The 6746-nt window shown below is 38.7% G+C and overlaps 1 pseudogene; it reads left to right on the top strand.

Moving 5' to 3' along the window:
• Positions 1-250: 250 nt before the first annotated feature.
• Positions 251-1949, top strand: LOC103722840 (annotated as a pseudogene).
• Positions 1950-6746: the final 4797 nt, after the last annotated feature.

The raw sequence follows: 6746 nt of genomic DNA, 5'->3' as shown, positions 1-6746 counted from the left end.
TGTGATTAGATTTGAATGGATTTAAATCCTTAGCCTGACGAGGACGTTAGAGCTTGAACGGGAGGAGTATGTGAGGACCCGTGCGGGCGTGTGTTTAGTCCCACATTGGTTATTCGCTGGGTAGATCTTGAGTACTTATACAGAATCAAGGAATCCAAACAATACCTTCCGGCTAGCCATTTTGGGTGAGATCCTGAGTTGTTACAGTGATCATGTATGCCACGTCCAACGTTTTCCAGACATGAATCTCATGATAAGCCCAAGCGTTGTTTCGATGGCTTCCATTGTATTACTCCTCGGAGTCCTCCTGGCATTCCCTACAACTACACACTCTCCCTCTCTCTCTCTCTCTGCCTCTCCCCCCCTTCTCTCTCTCTGTCTCTGTGTGTGTGTCTTGAGACAAATTTTTCAGATTTATGACCAATCAGTTTTGACAAAACAAAGCTTATGATTCCAATAAAACAAATATTCTTTTTGAAACACATCCATGTTAGTCTTTTAGATTTTGTATACATCCTTTGAAACAAAATTTGTCCACAAAATGGCCTAATGTATTTAAAACCCATATTTTATCTGTTTACTGTTTGTTCATGACGATTTTAAGTTGAATGTTTATAAATCTGACACAGGAAGTATTTCTGCAATTAATACTTATGTTTTATATATGTCGTTCTCTTTGTTTGCAGCATAATTGATCGAACCTAAGCCTATATCTCAGGAACTGATCTTTTTATTATAGTAAACTCACTTTTTTTTTGAGTGGCACAATTAATTAGAAGGGGAAACGATGAATGACCCAAATACAAGCGCATCAGGTTCTAGTTTATTTTCTTATGGCCAGATCAAGCTAACTTGAAGCAGCCTAAGCCACCTCAATCCCTGTGTTAGATTGTCAAGAAAGCATAACTATCATAGGCTTGTTTGAAATGCATACATATATACATTGTTTGAATATTATTTAAACATCTTGGACTTAGAGAACTAACTTGCTTTCATTCAGGTGTCCAACCCATTGGTGTTTGCTATGGAACACTTGGAAACAACCTACCCCCATCTAGTGAGGTAGTGGAGCTCTACAAATCCAACAACATTGAGCTGATGAGGCTCTACTATCCAATCCCAGATGCTCTCCAGGCCCTAAGAGGATCCAACATCAAACTCTTACTAGATGTCCCTAATGAAGATCTTCAGTTATTAGCCTCTGATCCATCAGCAGCAAGCTACTGGGTCCAAACAAATGTGAGCGCCTACTGGCCCGATGTTTCGTTTCGATACATCGCAGTCGGCAATGAGGTCATGCGAGGAGATAAAGCCCAGTATGTGCTCCCTGCCATGCAAAATATACACTCTGCTCCACCTCAGCAGGACTGCAAGATCAAATCAAAGTCTCAACATCAGTTTCACAAGAGGTCCTTGGGTTAACATTTCCTCCCTCAAATGGTTCCTTCTCTCCCGTTGCAAAACAGAACCTGGGGCCAGTGGTGCAGTTCTTGCTGAAGAATGGAGCCCCACTCCTTGTGAATGTGTATCCCTATTTCGTTTACATTTACAACAAACAGGACATTACAAACATTTCTTATGCCTTGTTCACTTCCTCATGGACGGTGGTAAAGGATGGGCAGTATAGCTACCAGAACCTCTTCGATGCGTACATGGATGCACTGTACTCGGCCTTGGAGCAGATAGGAGGTTCTACCGTGGAGATTGTAGTGTCAGAGAGTGGTTGGCCGTCGGCCGGCGGTGACTCGGCAACGATCGGTAATGCGCAGACATACAATCAGAATTTGATAGATCATGTGAGCAAGGGGACGCCAAAAAGGCCTGGAAAAGCTATAGAGACTTACATATTTGCCATGTTCAATGAGAACCAAAAGCCAGCAGGGACAGAGCAAAACTGGGGGCTATTCTATCCAAACAAGCAGCCTGTCTACCCAATCAAGTTTAGTTAAAAGATTAAAGAGGATTACGACAAAAGTTAATCGTAAATAAAAAAGAATATCATCTAGAGTAACTATCACAAGGAATGGACAAATTCCCGTCTACTTGGATAATGGTTTTATAATAAAATTTTCTCATGTAACTTGATGGTCGAATTGACACTGCCAAAGATATTCTTCTACTCTTTAATTGGTTTCTTTAGTTTCTTGGCATTTTTCTTGTTATTTCTTTTTATGGTTATTGACTCTAGAGGGTTGATGGCTCCCTGTCTCTCTTCTCTCTCTCTCTCTCTCTCTCTCTCTCTCTCTCTCTCTCTCTCTCTCTCTCTCTCTCTCTCTCTCTCTGTGTGTGTGTGTGTGTGTGTGTGTGTGTGTTTGTGTGTGTGTAACACAGAGCCACTTCCTAGAAATTCATTTAAAAATAAAAAGATAGAGAAAAAAAGACATATAAGGACAAGCTAATGTATATGATAGCTTAGACAAAGATTGCTATCATGTTGCATGAATCACATCTAGCAAAGTTGAATAAAGGCTCGGAGCAAGATTGGCTACTAGTATATGTCCAGCAAGAATATAGCATGTCATTTACAAATTTTTTAACTTACTATGATCCAATTGGAGAAAAAAAAAGATTTCTCTCAACACGCTCAATTATAATCTCTCTCTCTCAAAAAAAAAAGAAGAAAATGGAAGAATTGCAAAAATAGAGCTTAAGTCATATTTTTCACCATTAATGATAAAAAATTTAAGATATACAGCTTCTAATTATAATTATGAGATCCGCTCTTTTACAATTTGGATCAGATTCTTCTTTCTAATTTTAATAGAATTCTCTTTCTAAAATAGATATCACTAGTAGAAATAAACTAAAAAAGCAAAAATTCTTTAGATGGTAGATCTCGATTTCTATATCAACAGTACCTTTTGTCAGTCCGCCTAATTTGTTTTACATGGAGAGATATGCGAGATTAAATTTGTCTTAAAAAAAACTTTCGGTTTAACCGCCCCATTTTAAACCCTAAAAGATGGAATTTAGGCTCGATCGTAGATCTCGAAAAACTACTTAATTTTTTAAAAAATCATCTCAATCAGACATCATATGACTAAGTTATAGCTTTTGAAAAATTGGCCTACAATTCAGCTTTCTGTTATGGTGGATCTCACTTCTAAACCTTGTTCAATACTATTCGTAGTGGTCAAAATAATGCACATCGAGTCTAGATTCAAATATTTATCTCGAAACTTAATTAATTTATTAATTAGTTCATTAACTAGATCAAACATTGATAGACCCGCTACATATTTCAAAGGGTGCACTATTGTAGGTTGGCCAGGTCCAGGAGTACCTAAAAGAGAACAGAAGAAAACAGGAAGACAGGATGAAGGGAAGCCCCGGGAAGATAGGTCTAGGTCTCTCATCCATCTGAATCAGCAACCATGTTTGTTTTCGTTTCCTAGGAGCCCCCACCCTTTTGCTTTCTTATGGTGAATTTTGATGGCAATGCTACTGAGCGAGGTGAGAGAGGGGGTGTGGGCTTTATCATCAGAGATCACCACTCCAGGTTTGCGGCGGCTGGCGGTCGACAGATCTACGACACTTCTATCAATGGAGCGGAGCTGCAGGCGGCGTGGAAAGGTATCTCCCCTATGAGGCGTGCTCTGGGCATCCACCTAGAAGGCGACTCGGCCTCATGATCGAGGGGATCCGCGAGCAACACTCTAAGTCGGATGGACAGTCCTTACTCCTTGACATACGGCGGATGGCAGGAAACTGTGGCTCCTTCAGGGCCACTCATATTTATCGAGAGGCTAGCAGAGCTATTGATTGGGTGGCCTCCTACGCAGCGCATCACTCAGGGAGTTTTCTTTGGGTGAACCAGACAAATGTTCCCTACTTGCTTAGCTAGCTTTTTTTTTTATGATTTTAGTGGCTGTACTCATATATGTTTGGTGTGAGGAGCTGGTGTACCCAAAAAAAAAGAGAAGAAAGAAGACAACAAACAAAATAGAAACACCAACTAATACAAGGAGTTCTAGGCCCAGCACCACTATAGCCATTCACAGTTCACCCATATACAAACTAACATCCAGGCCCCTACCCCTACCGAGATATCTTTGAACAGCTAGGGGTTTCATCCAACCCAACTCCTGCCAAATAACAAAAATCGACTATAAATAAGGAGGTAAGAATGCCCATTCAACAAAAGATCATTCATCTTAGTCACAAGCAAAAAAAGGAGGGGAATGTCCCAAGCCCGTCTTAGCGCTAGGCTCTATCGCGCCCGTATAAGGCGGGGGCATTTAATGGTGGCAATCAAGTCACGTAGGATCAAATACGAGCCAGGTAGATTGTAGGTTGTCAAAATTTCGTCAACCCAAATCCATCTAATTTGTTAAATAGATCAAAAGTTAAGTCTAAACTCAATTTATTTATTAAATAGGTAATCTGATCTAACCCACATATCCTATTTATTAAATAGATCAAGTTAAGTTAAAATGGGTTAAGTGGATTTTTAACATATTAAATGGATGTAGATTGGTTAAACATGTTAAGTAGGTCAGATTAAGCAGGACAAAAATAGATTAAGTGGGTTCTAAATAAGTTAAACAAGTCTTAAATAGGTTAAATAGGTTGGATTATAATCCAATCTAATTATTAAATGTGTCGAAATAGGTTAAACTAGTCAAAGGTCTAAACTTGAACCCAACCCATTTAGCAAGCAAATCCTGACGGGTTAACCCATTTATGCTCCAAATCCATTAATGTCAAACCTGAACCTTCTTAAAGTAGATCGTTCGTGTGTTAGGTTGATTGGCCGGGTCGTCAGTTACCACCCCTATGAGCACTCCTACATGCATGACATGTCCATGATTTTAGTATATCTGTTAAGAGCTAGCAAACCCGAGCATGCTTTCCTTGCCCGCTACTAAATTACTCCTTTGACTCCTTATAGCGATCCTAACAGGCTCCTAGGACCTCATCCAAAAAGACTGAAGGGTTCTCACATGCTTCCTCTATTTAAACCAGACATCCTCGTCAAGCTAAGAGTCCAAATCCATTTAAATTCAATCATAAGTACTATAAGTCCTTTTAGTAAATCAAGAAAAGTTAAAAAGCATATGGCAGAATTTTTCTACCCAAAATCTGTCCAAATTCATTGGAACACAAAACATTAGGGAAAATCAAGAAAAAGCAGAGGCACGTGACAAAATTTGTCTATACCAAATATTTATCCAGTTTCATTAGCACGCAAAGCACACGAAAAAATTAAGGACAGTCAAAGACATATGGCAAAATTCATCTATACCAAAGACCTTTCTAAATTCATCCTCTACATATTGTAAGATTTCTTTTTTGTATTTTTAACCATTTTTGACTCTTAGATTCTACATGAATCATAAAATATGCCTTGTAGAACTATTGTATATATATATATATATATTCATCTTTGTGTCATAATAAATTGTTAAAATCACCATTTGTCCTAAAAGCTTAAGCTGATAGGATGAGATAGATTTATTTATATATTTTATATTTTCTTACATAAATGATGTGCCATTTTTGAGAGCAACAATTTTTCTTCCACCTATGGCTTCTGATAGCAACAATTTTTCTTCCACCACCACTCATGAATATTCCTTTATTGACACTTATTTCAGTCCCTACTACTTTCACCCATCTGATAGCCCTAGCAACGTCCTGGTTTCGAAACCATTGAATGGTGACAATTGTCCAACCTGGCGTAGGGCGATGTTAATGGCTCTCACCATGAAGAACAAATGCGGTTTCATCGATGGCTCGATTCCACAACTAAAGAGCCTCCTCCTCTTTATGACCCATAGACATGGTACAATACCATGGTGTTCTTTTTTTTCTTTTTTGGCTTTCAACTTCATTACCCATGATATTGGTGATAGCATCATCTATTCTGACACGGATCTAGCACTACAAAAGAAAGGATATATCCCGACACTTTTTTTAGTCTTTACCGATACTTTTAAGCGTTGGTAAATTACCCGCTAACGCCCCCCCAAAGCGTGGGTAAGATGTCGGGCAGGTGGCGGTGGGCATAGTTTACACCGACGCTTCCATAAAGCGTCGGCCAAAACAGATGTATGCCAACTCTTTTAAGCATCGTTCTTATAGAAGTTAACCGACGCTTAAAAGCGTCGGCCAATATAGACCGACGCCTAAAACCATGGGTTTGTGTCGGACTAGGCTGACGCTTAAACGCGTCGGCTCATCTTCCTTCTTGCCCGACGCTATAAAGCGTCGGTAAAGGCGTGCCAGGTTCCGTGCTAGTTGCTATTGTCAACGCTTAAAAGCATGGGCAATAGGGATTTTTTTAAAAAATTTTTTTGTAAAAGCAACTTTTAATATTGTATACATTAGATTCCAATAAAACAAATACACTAAATCACATAGATAACAAAATGCACGCCACAAACAAGACCTTTTCATTCAAAATATTTATATTATCATATTTGATTACATTGTACTTCAAAAACACACTAAAACCATACATCTCAAATTCCTAAATAAACAATCTACGATGTATCAAAGATCGACGGCATCATCATCTCTACGAGTAGATGAAGTATCAGCAACCTACAAGAAAAAAAAAATACTTTAGAAACTAAGAATACGAAAGTCATCACGCTCATACAAGAATACATTATAATTACATAAAATATTCATATAGATTTAGTTATTTACCGGAGGAGCAAATCTCTGCAAAAAAGATGAAATATGGTTAAGCTAATCCTGCAAAGATTGTATCTTTCACTCTTGGCTCTGCTTCAACTCCT

This window comes from Phoenix dactylifera, unplaced genomic scaffold (assembly GCF_009389715.1).
Source record: "Phoenix dactylifera cultivar Barhee BC4 unplaced genomic scaffold, palm_55x_up_171113_PBpolish2nd_filt_p 000146F, whole genome shotgun sequence".
NCBI classification, from domain to species: Eukaryota; Viridiplantae; Streptophyta; class Magnoliopsida; order Arecales; family Arecaceae; genus Phoenix; species Phoenix dactylifera.
The sequence above is the reverse complement of the archived record's forward strand: the minus strand, read 5'-3'. Positions and strand labels throughout refer to the sequence as shown.